This window comes from Lissotriton helveticus, chromosome 4_2, assembly GCF_964261635.1.
Source record: "Lissotriton helveticus chromosome 4_2, aLisHel1.1, whole genome shotgun sequence".
Classification (NCBI taxonomy): domain Eukaryota; kingdom Metazoa; phylum Chordata; class Amphibia; order Caudata; family Salamandridae; genus Lissotriton; species Lissotriton helveticus.
In genome coordinates this window covers 152,504,361-152,518,911 of record NC_136064.1, presented here as the reverse complement: position 1 = coordinate 152,518,911, position 14,551 = coordinate 152,504,361, and positions in this window count along the sequence as shown.

Below are 14,551 nucleotides of genomic sequence, written 5' to 3'. Positions count from 1 at the left end.
CAGTGATTGAGCCAGCCCTGGTGCATGGGGGCCCTGCCATTTGAATGGTATGGGACCCCAGGAGAAAGGGGTCCCTGGGAACTATTAATGCATGGCACGTGAGCATGACCCCCACCCTTATTAATGAAATCCAGCCCCAGGGGATGGAGTCCTCAATGCCTAATAAGGCTTGGGGAGTGGGAGTCAGGCAACACTTCTCTTTTACCATGGTGGCTACAGTCACAAGCCCCTCCCCAAAACCAATGTTTTGCAGCGGCGAAAGGATGTTTTTAATTGTAATGCAAGAGCCCGGGCTTCTCTTTTTTATTTTTATGTTTTATTTTGCTGCAGATTTTCTGATGATCTGAGGATTTTAGACACAATTAAAGAAACATATCTTTGGCATCAGGCAGAACCCATCACAACACCTGAGGGGTCATAGTATCTCCAATGTGCCCACTTTAGGGGGCATATTATCAAGGGGGTATATCTCCGCTTTTTTGGCTTTAAAAGCCAAGAAAGCGGAGATAAAATTATCTCCCTATTACCTAGCTGTCGCTAACACCAGTTAGCGACAGCTAGTAGGAGATAACGACCATCTTGGGCCCCACTTTGCATGTCAGTGATATTTATCACTAATGACATGCAAAGTGGGCGTGCCAAGATGTTAGCGACTGGAAACAGTGGCTAACATCGCTATCTCCTATTACCAACTTTTGGAGATATTTGCGCTAAGCGCGAATGTCTCCAATAACTAACACCTGCCCTGAGCAGTTCTTAGCCATGTTATCCAATGGGAGGTGGATAACATGGCTAAGAGCATTAGCTCGGTAATGCATGAATATCGCGGACTTTTCAGCGATATTCATGCATTGCAGCTGTTTTTTATCGCATTTGCGATAAACCTTGATAATAGCAAGGTTTATCTGCGATAATTTCTGACGATGCTTAGCGTTAAAAAATTCGTTGCTAAGCATCGTTAGCGATAAATATCGCTTAACGTTGGTAATATGCCCCTAGGTTTTTTTAAACATGTATTAGTACGCAGGACTCAGCACAGACTCCTTAGATAGCTGCTGGCTTATCCTTGTTAATGCAGTGGCCCAGTGGATCCTCTGAGGCATGATATATTCCTTTGTTTGGGGCATTTATTGACTAAAAATTAGTAAAAGGATTTACTCCAAATCACAAAAAGCAGTCATTTTATGCCACAGCACAGCTTTCTGCCAATTGTGGTGTAAATGCATTCAGCCATTTGGGGCTGTAGCTGTATCTAAAGTTCCTGTTGAAAATGAATGCTGTTGGTACCACCCTGTGCACAGAGGAGGACATTAGGAAGAGGTGGCACTCCCTGAGAGCCAGGGTCAAGATCCTGGCCAACAGGCACCACCTGGCCACGCAGAAGACTAGTGTGGTGCCTCTCAGACCATAAATACAACTCACAGCTGGGGAGGAGAAGGGGAATGCCTCCGTCATTTGGAAGGCCTGATAGGAATACCTGGGGAAATGGAGTCTGGTACGTAACATCACAAGAACCTGTAATAAAATATCAACGTTCCCTTAGCATACATCACAGTTTCTGCCAAAGTGTTGTGCATCTACTGGTTCAATATGTAGTAGCCAAAGTATCAGAGTGTGTGATTAATAGTGAAAATCGGTAGACCTGCACATAAGGTCACAAGTATCGAGAACAATTACATTTTCACATGTGGAGATGTTGGTTGTAAGTGCATTAACATGAAATCATCATCCCGGTAATAACAATATCTGCTAATTTCTAATAGTATGGCCCATCACAACTACATTTAGATAACTGGTGTGTAACAAACACCAGTTTGTCAAGTGTTGAGAAATGTCAATTTAAAAGGATGACAGCTCCCATCAGGCCTTCACCTCAACCTCTGAAGAGGACGCACCTGTGTTGTTTCTCAATATTCATTTGACAGCCATGTCACTATGAGGTACAGCTCACAGGCTGTTAACCATTGGTCAGGGGGGTGGGACTGTTTGAGATTAATAAAACAACTATCAGGGCCCTCTACTTCTAACTCTGAGCATGAGGCTCTGGTGCTGTTGCTCCATACTCACTTCTCAGCTGTGTCACTGCAGAGGGTAAGATCATATGGACTGAGCACTGTACACACAATGCTCTGAATGAATGGATGAATGAGGTGAATCTGATATAGCGCGCAGCTACTCAGAATGTCCTGGCACTGAGATGGGACAGTAGGGCAGTCAATAATACACAAGATTAGTTCCTAAAAAGACAAGTTTTAGGGTGTTTCCTAAAAGTTGAAACGCCAGCAGTGGCTCCCACTGAGGCCGGTAGACTGTTCCATGCTTTTGCCCCAAGAAATCCAAAACATCTGCCCAACATAGGAGCCAGGCAAATTTTCAGGTGGCTAAACAAGATTGTCATTGGAGGATTTTAAGGTCCTTGTTGGCTTGTAGTGATTGACCGGTTTGTTAAGGTACTTAGTACCTATGCCGTGGAGTGCTTTAACAAGGATCACCAAGGCTTTAAATGTGATCCTTTCCCTCATAAGTATCCAGTGCAGGGATTTCAGAATGGGCGTCATATGGGTTCTAAGCTCCACTCAGACATGTCTGCCTACTTAGACCGACCTTCCCTTGGTATCCAGAACAGGACATAATGAAAACATCAGTGATAAACATACCAAGTGTGAACATGAAATATCACTAACACATGTAGGCAACCCCGCAATTCAAGTTGCTCGGTGATACATTGACACTGCACAGCACACGTGAATAGCAATGACAAAACTAGGACCAAGTGGTGTGTATGTATGCACTGGACACAAATCAGACATGGACTTGACCAATTATCATGTAACTTCTACAGCGTGTTCGCTGGGATTTGGTTTTTCCATCCCTCATTGTAAAAGCTATTGGGCAGGCCCATACCACTTTGTGTAATTGAGGAATAATAATGTCGAGAAACTGAGTCAAACATAACAGGGGTAGTTGTCAGTGTTCACCTCAACCCCTTTTCCTCTCCCAGGCATTTACTCAGTGTGACTCAAATGATGTGGATGTACATACCACACTTACAACAATTACAATGTAATCTCTGTCCCATCAGGTCAATCTGGCACAACATCCAGCCAGAGTAAGGACACCCCCCGGCTCAGACTCCACCCCAGAATCAAGCCTCCAGCGATATAGACTCTCCTGGAAACTTGGACGTGGAGGAGCAACCTGGCCCCTCTGGTCAGCCTGGAAAGAAGGCACCAGTGAGTCCAGCTGGGTCCACAGCTACATCTCCCACCGCAGCTTCAACATCACAGCTGACCCCTACCCCAACAACCATACAATTGAGCACGGGCAACAATATCTCCTTCCCACTCCTCCCAAATCCTGAGGTGAGGAGCCACAGCCCACTCACGGAGGATGGAGGAGCCAGTGGGTAGAGGGAAGGCAACGATGAGCCCACAACCTGAAGATCCTGGTGCCACGGATGCCCGGGCCAACTTTGCCCGAGTCATCAGTGCATTGGAGGGTTACCAGGAAGGTACTTGAGGAACTCTGGGACATTACTCAACTGCAGAGGTCCTTAGACCCCAAGATGGAGAGAGATAGTGACCCAATGGACCAGGACATTGAGGTGCTGAGGGATATTAATACCATACTCTGTAGGGCTTTTTGCACACACACCTACTCCTCCCTGTGACAACTACATCTGTCCCTTCTACATTTGAGGCAGCCACAGGGAGAGACAACCTGTCAGGGGGAGAACCTCAGACATCCCGTACTGTGCAGTTTGGATCCCCCCACCGACATAGGGTGGGACGTCCAAGGAAACATCAAGGAGGGTTGGTTGGCAAGACACCCGCAACCACCAGTAAGAAACAGTGCATTCGATGTCCTCCTACGTAATCTGTTCAGGAAGTTGAAATTGCAGGTCTTTTTCAAAGATAAAACACCTATGAATGTACCATCGGACACTGATCTGCGACCTAGGTCTACTTTCACCCCCCCAGACTCAGGGTTACCCATCGAGCTACTAGCTTTTGAGAAAGCCATCATGACAGAAGTCAACAAACTAAACCCGTCCAACACCAACAACTTCCACAATACCAGTAGGCTGGAACAACAAGTATTAGAGGGTCAGAATCTCAAAGGTGATTACCAAGAGCAGGGGTGGTTACCAAAAAGCCAAACAAAGAGAACTATAACAACCAAGTCAGGTTTGTGTCCGATCTCTGGCACCCATCAGTCACCACTCGGAACCGCCCTTCATCATTTGGGGCTCCGAGGACAAACACCATACCTATTTGTTTGCTCCGACAGAGAAGGACTAGCCCTCCTGTGGGGTAAGGATGGTTAATGTGAGTTAGAAAGATATATACTCACAACGTGGCTGTGGGGTAAAAAAAGAGTGCAGTGCTAGGGATAAGTAATACCAAGAGTGATAAGGAAAGTGAGTAAAATTGGTTTGAGGAGCAAAAAATATTTTATTAAAGTACAGCTCCTGACACCAAGGTTAAAAAATAGCCAAGACAGGGGAATTAATAAACTGTCTAGCCGTGGAACGTGGTCGACATGTTTCAGCAATTATTGGCCATGCGGCCTTGCTTTCTTCAGGACCTAAATTTTAACGCTACTGCAAACAAAAAAAAACCCTAACGTGAGATAATGTGTTCTATACACGAAAAATACTGGAACGATTTCATTGTTAATTTTATATGTCACCTGAACCTTCTAGGTGTACTCGTTCCGATACTTCTTACCAATTCAGTAATTCACTGAAAAAGAAAGACATGGCATAAATACAGCAACCACCACCTGTCCACCACAGTAAACTACCTTATACACCATCGTACATTCTTAGCGTAGGTGAGATCTATATCCAGGATATTCAATCATTACACACTGTATAGTACTAGTGTCATCCGTAAAAATGTGAAAAAGTTGAGTACAAATTTCACGGACTACTTCTTACCTGATTTGTAAGAAGTAAAGACCTCACCCCACCTGGCTGCGGCTCAGGACAAAGGTGAAGCACCGCTCTGAAAAAGGTGAATAAATCAAGCCAGTGAATCACTCACCAAAATGTCAACAAAAGATTCATTTAAGAAGTTGCCGAGACCAATTGTCTTAGTATAAGGCTGGGGCACACCAGAGTATGATAATGTGCCAGTGTGACCCTGTTGAATGGTATACTCGTTGTCATGCCCATTCACAGCCTCTGCAGTCAAGTGTCCATAGAAATGTCCACTCATAAAGCGGGATAAATCCATAGTAAGCCGCCAGCTTTCAACAGACTAAATATTATTGGGTAAATGGGTTAATTAATCTTACTGCCAAAAGTATTTCCCAGGCAATGATGCCATATCAATGCATATATGCAGTTACAGTAACTCCTTCGTTGTTTGAAAAAATGCCAAGAGTTTAGCGGTGCAGGCTAATATGCAATGGACCCCTTATGCCAGATAAAACGCTTAGTGACACTCGGCAGCCCGAAGCGCTAAGCCCTGTCAGCAAGCGCCGTTTCAGTCGGCAAATGCAAAATGTTGTATTGTCCCCCTTAGTAAAGCGAGAGCCAGTGATATAACACGGAAAATACTTTCGCGTTCACCTTACCTAACCGTCGGTACTCCAACGCGGCATCTGTGCCGTCTGGGGAGGTACCGGTAGAGTGTTTACACTCTCTATTTGATTTCTAGCAGTTGATTGGCCAGAACTACCCACGTGATGTGGGGAAGGGGCGCGTCATGCGTCGATAGTGAGAGACGCACTGTGGTTGGTTGGACGCTACATAGAGAGACCTAATTTGAGAGACCGAATGGTCCATACTAGACCACGTGACGAGACCCCGAGAGCAGTAGGTACTCTATGGGACCTCCCCCCAGTAGCCGGTCATCACCCATGTGGCACATGTCAATCTTGTGCCCAGACGTCAAAAACTACAGAGATTGACATTGGTACATCTAGACCGTGGAGGCAATTGAGATTCACCAATTGCAACAGCGACAAGTTAATCTACTTGATCACCTGCCCCTGCGGCCTTAGATACGTAGGGATGACTACTCGTAAGATCAAGGTGAGGTTGTCTGAACACAGAAGTACCATCAACTGCAGGAGGCAGGCAACAAGACTAACCAATCACTTCATCACCTTGAACCATCCACCTACGTCATTTAAATGGACGGTCCTTGAAAAACCGTTCATCCCGTCCCATGTCACTAATGTGAGTAATTTCCTTCTCAGGAAAGAGCAAAAATGGGTTTTGACCCTTGGCACTGACCGTACAGGGTTGAACGACGACATACCGTGGTCTTTGTTCTGACATTATCACCCATACTCTGCGGTGTGACCTAGGTTAAAACTAGTATCAAGGTTTGCTGGTTTAAAAATGTAAATTCCTTTAAACTTCTTGTACCTAAGGAGTTTCTCAGACAACATACCTTGATTGTCAGAGGGTAATCCTAGAACACAGGGCACATCGCTACTGCTGTGGTGATGTTCTGATCTCAGGGTGACTCCTACTATCTTTGCAAGTCACAGAGGGACTATGCCTGGCTCCCGTTAAACATTATGTAGACTTCCATCCAGGTTTAATATCTCAGTCCAGTGGTTGCTTATCTTGAAAGTTTTGGACAGCGCGGTATTTACTGGCCGTTCGGGGTTTTTATGCAGCGCTTGACCGCATTTCTGGAGGGTAGGAGGCATGTTCTTTTACGAACATCGCATTGATTCGCCTCAGGCTAACACCATAGCTCGGTGTCTATTTACGTCGGTTTAGTTTATGTTGTTTACTAGTATTCCCATAACAACGTGGGGACTGCCATTGATTGTCCAGTCGCCCCGAGCATCTACCCTATCCCTGCACGCTAGAGGGCTCTCTATGTAGCGTCCAACCAACCACAGTGCGTCTCTCACTATCGACGCATGACGCGCCCCTTCCCCACATCACGTGGGTAGTTCTGGCCAATCAACTGCTAGAAATCAAATAGAGAGTGTAAACACTCTACCGGTACCTCCCCAGACGGCACAGATGCCGCGTTGGAGTACCGACGGTTAGGTAAGGTGAACGCGAAAGTATTTTCCGTGTTATATCACTGGCTCTCGCTTTACTAAGGGGGACAATACAACATTTTGCATTTGCCGACTGAAACGGCGCTTGCTGACAGGGCTTAGCGCTTCGGGCTGCCGAGTGTCACTAAGCGTTTTATCTGGCATAAGGGGTCCATTGCATATTAGCCTGCACCGCTAAACTCTTGGCATTTTTTCAAACAACGAAGGAGTTACTGTAACTGCATATATGCATTGATATGGCATCATTGCCTGGGAAATACTTTTGGCAGTAAGATTAATTAACCCATTTACCCAATAATATTTAGTCTGTTGAAAGCTGGCGGCTTACTATGGATTTATCCCGCTTTATGAGTGGACATTTCTATGGACACTTGACTGCAGAGGCTGTGAATGGGCATGACAACGAGTATACCATTCAACAGGGTCACACTGGCACATTATCATACTCTGGTGTGCCCCAGCCTTATACTAAGACAATTGGTCTCGGCAACTTCTTAAATGAATCTTTTGTTGACATTTTGGTGAGTGATTCACTGGCTTGATTTATTCACCTTTTTCAGAGCGGTGCTTCACCTTTGTCCTGAGCCGCAGCCAGGTGGGGTGAGGTCTTTACTTCTTACAAATCAGGTAAGAAGTAGTCCGTGAAATTTGTACTCAACTTTTTCACATTTTTACGGATGACACTAGTACTATACAGTGTGTAATGATTGAATATCCTGGATATAGATCTCACCTACGCTAAGAATGTACGATGGTGTATAAGGTAGTTTACTGTGGTGGACAGGTGGTGGTTGCTGTATTTATGCCATGTCTTTCTTTTTCAGTGAATTACTGAATTGGTAAGAAGTATCGGAACGAGTACACCTAGAAGGTTCAGGTGACATATAAAATTAACAATGAAATCGTTCCAGTATTTTTCGTGTATAGAACACATTATCTCACGTTAGGGTTTTTTTTTGTTTGCAGTAGCGTTAAAATTTAGGTCCTGAAGAAAGCAAGGCCGCATGGCCAATAATTGCTGAAACATGTCGACCACGTTCCACGGCTAGACAGTTTATTAATTCCCCTGTCTTGGCTATTTTTTAACCTTGGTGTCAGGAGCTGTACTTTAATAAAATATTTTTTGCTCTTCAAACCAATTTTACTCACTTTCCTTATCACTCTTGGTATTACTTATCCCTAGCACTGCACTCTTTTTTTACCCCACAGCCACGTTGTGAGTATATATCTTTCTAACTCACATTAACCATCCTTACCCCACAGGAGGGCTAGTCCTTCTCTGTCGGAGCAAACAAATAGGTATGGTGTTTGTCCTCGGAGCCCCAAATGATGAAGGGCGGTTCCGAGTGGTGACTGATGGGTGCCAGAGATCGGACACAAACCTGACTTGGTTGTTATAGTTCTCTTTGTTTGGCTTTTTGGTAACCACCCCTGCTCTTGGTAATCACCTTTGAGATTCTGACCCTCTAATACTTTTGTGAAATATGTAACTGGGGCGTGTATTTAGAGCTGGTCAATAAATTGCCCTTGGGTCCCCCTTAATTATATTTCTTGTTGATGTACTGTGAGCAGTTGCTGAACTGCGGACCCGTGTTCTTGTGTGTTGATCTTCTATAGACTACACCTCAATTCACCCACATCAGGGTGGATTCATCCGCATTGGATGGTGTCAACTTTTGATTCATAGTTGCTTGGGTTGCTGTCATTTTTAATCACCATGGGAGAGAATCATGGTCTCTCATTTGATGATGAGGACCTATTGTCAGTCCTAGCCGACTTTCCAGACTTACGAGATGTCACACCTGTGTTGATTGCGACCAGTGAAGAGGAATGGGGTAAGCTATTGGGCCTTAAGAAATCTATGACTAGAACAGCTATGCATGGTTCTATTATGGCCCAATATGTTCGGAATGACTGTGCCCCGACTGGGCTCATTGTCACAAATGCCCCTAGACTCTTCTTAAAAGATAAAACTCTTCTTAAAAGATAAAGATTTTCTTAAGAGTTGGGCAATGATTGCCTGGCGTTGCACCAGAGATTGGTTGATCCTGATCATTAAAACTTCCAAACTGGCGGCTGATGCGATCTTGATAGAGATTCAGATCACCGAATCTAAAATTAAAGCTACACTCTCTGAAAAGATCTTCCGGAAGAAAAAGGAGGAATCTGACAAAACTAATAGTGAATATAAAGATCATATCCTATTCACGAAGATGGAGAAATTTAAGAAAGATCTGGACAAATTTCAATTTGACCGGGTCTATCCTTATACCAGTGAGTCATATGCTCCACCTGCGAATTCCAACAGTCGCAAAACCAGTTCCAATTATGGTACTTCTGATTCAGACAGCAACACCTCAGGGAGTGACTCGAATAGTGATAACCAGACTAGACCAAGGAGGGGCCGGGGCAAAAAGAACTTCAATCAATCATGGCGGGGCAACCAACATAATCAGGGACCACAGCAATGGTGGCCACCCAACAACTGGCAATGTGGAGGCCCGGGTTTCTTCCCTAACCAACAGAATCCCTTCCAAGCCCCAATGGGTCCCTTTCCACCGAATTACCCACCGGCTTTCCCAACTAATTATAACGGACAGCCTTTTTTAGGGTATGGCCACGGCAGGTCACGTGGAAGAAGGAGAGGTCAAGCTCCAGTTCAAACACCAGCACAACCTCAAGTGCAGTTCAGCTCACCACCAACGACGAGTTCGACCAGGAACTTACGGAGCAACACGGCCAAGAACAAGGAACAAACCCACACGGAGGCAGCATCGTAATGAATCTGAGCAGTCGCATTTTGACTGAGATTGAACAGTCTGCCCTCAACAGATGCCTGGGTTTTGTTCCCACCTTTCGAAATGAACATTTTGAAACTCGTTTGGAACTGGCCAGGTTCATCAGAAAAGTGAGACTACACTTCTTTTTCTTGGATAGAGACAGATCACCACAAGGGGAGGTAATGACGAATACAGGGCTTAAACCTAAATCGACTTTCTACCCACCCACTCACCTGATGCCAGCCAATGTGTTGGCTTTTGAACAGGCCCTCGAGAGAGATCTTGAAGAATTGTTTAAACAGGATGTAAGGCCCTTTCATAATCTTCCTAAAGTGGAGCATCAAGCCCTTAAAACTTTGTCAGCTGACGCGTCTATTATCGTGAAACCAGCGGACAAAGGCGGGGCGATTGTTGTCCTGGACACGGAGACATATCGAGCAGAATGTCTCCGGCAGCTAAGTGACGTCAGATCCTACCGCCTTCTTGATCAGGATCCCACAGTGGATTTACAAAGAACGATCCGGAACATGACTGAGGAAGCACTTGCTGAAGGCTGGGTGACTGATTCTGAGGCCAAATTCCTCAATACAGAACATCCAGTCACTCCTTACTTTTACATCTTACCAAAGGTGCACAAGGAGCAACGCCCGCCGCCAGGGAGGCCGATCATTTCAGGCATTGGGTCCGTTTTGGAACCCTTGTCGACGTTTGTTGACCACTTTCTACGCCCAATGGTCCAAACTATGCCAACATACCTGAAGGATACCGCGGACGTCTTACGCCTCTTACCGGTTTTGGATTTCGATGTCACCACTGATCTGTTGGTGTCGTTCGATGTAGAGGCTTTATACACCTCTATACCTCAGGACGAAACGCTTGAAGTGATCCAGTCTTTACTTGAATCGAAGGAGTTGGACACCATCACTCCGGTGCACTTCATTATGGCCTGTGCCACTCTGGCGTTGAAGAAAAACGTTTTCAAGTTCGAAGAGAATATATACTTGCAAGTGTCCGGGACCAGCATGGGGAGCGTTTATGCCCCCAGCCTGGCGAACCTTTACGTACACTACTTCGAACAACGACATGTCCTTACTGAGTCCAATCCATACCTCGACCACATAAAAACATGGAAACTATATATCGACGATATATTGGTGGTCTGGCGGGGCACAAAGGACAGTTGTCAGGATTTTCTCGGCTGGCTAAACAGCAGGAATGCTTTCCTACGTTTTACCATAGAGATTGGTGGTCAGAATCTGGCCTTTCTTGACCTTATGATTAATGCCACCCCCAGTGGTTTACAATCAGAACTGTACAAGAAACCCATGTCCAGGAACTCCCTTTTGGCTTATGACAGCCATCACCCTAAGTCATTACGGGATAATTTGCCATTTGGGCAATTCTTGCGAGTTCAGAGGAATTGTTCTACCAGCACGGCCTTCAAGGTGCACTCCACGGCACTCAAGACTCAACTTATCAACCGGAAATATCCTCCTCGCCTGGTACATCGAGCCATGAAAAGGGCTAGTAACAACAGCCGAGCTGCAATACTGGAACCTGCTCCCCCTAAACCCCCTCTGGATAGACTCACTTTTGTGCATACCTTTGGCACATTATCAAATCACATTAAAAAAGCAGTAAAGAAACGGTGGTCTATCTTGAATTCAGGACCCCACTCGATTCCACAGCCATTATTCGCCTTCAAGAGAGGACCTAATTTGAGAGACCGAATGGTCCATACTAGACCACGTGACGAGACCCCGAGAGCAGTAGGTACTCTATGGGACCTCCCCCCAGTAGCCGGTCATCACCCATGTGGCACATGTCAATCTTGTGCCCAGACGTCAAAAACTACAGAGATTGACATTGGTACATCTAGACCGTGGAGGCCATTGAGATTCACCAATTGCAACAGCGACAAGTTAATCTACTTGATCACCTGCCCCTGCGGCCTTAGATACGTAGGGATGACTACTCGTAAGATCAAGGTGAGGTTGTCTGAACACAGAAGTACCATCAACTGCAAGAGGCAGGCAACAAGACTAACCAATCACTTCATCACCTTGAACCATCCACCTACGTCATTTAAATGGACGGTCCTTGAAAAACCGTTCATCCCGTCCCATGTCACTAATGTGAGTAATTTCCTTCTCAGGAAAGAGCAAAAATGGGTTTTGACCCTTGGCACTGACCGTACAGGGTTGAACGACGACATACCGTGGTCTTCGTTCTGACATTATCACCCATACTCTGCGGTGTGACCTAGGTTAAAACTAGTATCAAGGTTTGCTGGTTTAAAAATGTAAATTCCTTTAAACTTCTTGTACCTAAGGAGTTTCTCAGACAACATACCTTGATTGTCAGAGGGTAATCCTAGAACACAGGGCACATCGCTACTGCTGTGGTGATGTTCTGATCTCAGTGTGACTCCTACTATCTTTGCAAGTCACAGAGGGACTATGCCTGGCTCCCGTTAAACATTATGTAGACTTCCAGCCAGGTTTAATATCTCAGTCCAGTGGTTGCTTATCTTGAAAGTTTTGGACAGCGCGGTATTTACTGGCCGTTCGGGGTTTTTATGCAGCGCTTGACCGCATTTCTGGAGGGTAGGAGGCATGTTCTTTTACGAACATCGCATTGATTCGCCTCAGGCTAACACCATAGCTCGGTGTCTATTTACGTCGGTTTAGTTTATGTTGTTTACTAGTATTCCCATAACAACGTGGGGACTGCCATTGATTGGCCAGTCGCCCCGAGCATCTACCCTATCCCTGCACGCTAGAGGGCTCTCTATGTAGCGTCCAACCAACCACAGTGCGTCTCTCACTATCGACGCATGACGCGCCCCTTCCCCACATCACGTGGGTAGTTCTGGCCAATCAACTGCTAGGAATCAAATAGAGAGTGTAAACACTCTACCGGTACCTCCCCAGACGGCACAGATGCCGCGTTGGAGTACCGACGGTTAGGTAAGGTGAACGCGAAAGTATTTTCCGTGTTATATCACTGGCTCTCGCTTTACTAAGGGGGACAATACAACATTTTGCATTTGCCGACTGAAACGGCGCTTGCTGACAGGGCTTAGCGCTTCGGGCTGCCGAGTGTCACTAAGCGTTTTATCTGGCATAAGGGGTCCATTGCATATTAGCCTGCACCGCTAAACTCTTGGCATTTTTTCAAACAACGAAGGAGTTACTGTAACTGCATATATGCATTGATATGGCATCATTGCCTGGGAAATACTTTTGGCAGTAAGATTAATTAACCCATTTACCCAATAATATTTAGTCTGTTGAAAGCTGGCGGCTTACTATGGATTTATCCCGCTTTATGAGTGGACATTTCTATGGACACTTGACTGCAGAGGCTGTGAATGGGCATGACAACTAGTATACCATTCAACAGGGTCACACTGGCACATTATCATACTCTGGTGTGCCCCAGCCTTATACTAAGACAATTGGTCTCGGCAACTTCTTAAATGAATCTTTTGTTGACATTTTGGTGAGTGATTCACTGGCTTGATTTATTCACCTTTTTCAGAGCGGTGCTTCACCTTTGTACTGAGCCGCAGCCAGGTGGGGTGAGGTCTTTACTTCTTACAAATCAGGTAAGAAGTAGTCCGTGAAATTTGTACTCAACTTTTTCACATTCTATTTTTACGGATGACACTAGTACTATACAGTGTGTAATGATTGAATATCCTGGATATAGATCTCACCTACGCTAAGAATGTACGATGGTGTATAAGGTAGTTTACTGTGGTGGACAGGTGGTGGTTGCTGTATTTATGCCATGTCTTTCTTTTTCAGTGAATTACTGAATTGGTAAGAAGTATCGGAACGAGTACACCTAGAAGGTTCAGGTGACATATAAAATTAACAATGAAATCGTTCCAGTATTTTTCGTGTATAGAACACATTATCTCACGTTAGGGTTTTTTTTTGTTTGCAGTAGCGTTAAAATTTAGGTCCTGAAGAAAGCAAGGCCGCATGGCCAATAATTGCTGAAACATGTCGACCACGTTCCACGGCTAGACAGTTTATTAATTCCCCTGTCTTGGCTATTTTTTAACCTTGGTGTCAGGAGCTGTACTTTAATAAAATATTTTTTGCTCCTCAAACCAATTTTACTCACTTTGCTTATCACTCTTGGTATTACTTATCCCTAGCACTGCACTCTTTTTTTACCCCCCAGCCACGTTGTGAGTATATATCTTTCTAACTCACATTAACCATCCTTACCCCACAGGAGGGCTAGTCCTTCTCTGTCGGAGCAAACAAATAGGTATGGTGTTTGTCCTCGGAGCCCCAAATGATGAAGGGCGGTTCCGAGTGGTGACTGATGGGTGCCAGAGATCGGACACAAACCTGACTTGGTTGTTATAGTTCTCTTTGTTTGGCTTTTTGGTAACCACCCCTGCTCTTGGTAATCACCTTTGAGATTCTGACCCTCTAATACTTTTGTGATATATGTAACTGGGGCGTGTATTTAGAGCTGGTCAATAAATTGCCCTTGGGTCCCCCTTAATTATATTTGTTGTTGATGGCTGGAACAACAAGCCATAAAAAAACTGTCTGACAAAGAAGACACAATAATCAAACCCGCAGATAAAGGCGGTGCAATAGTCTTGCAAACTGAGGAAGCATATGACACAGAATGCATGAGATTTTTGGCAGACAGAAGGAACTATTCCATCCTAGAGGAAGACCCGACAGAGACGCTACGAATTA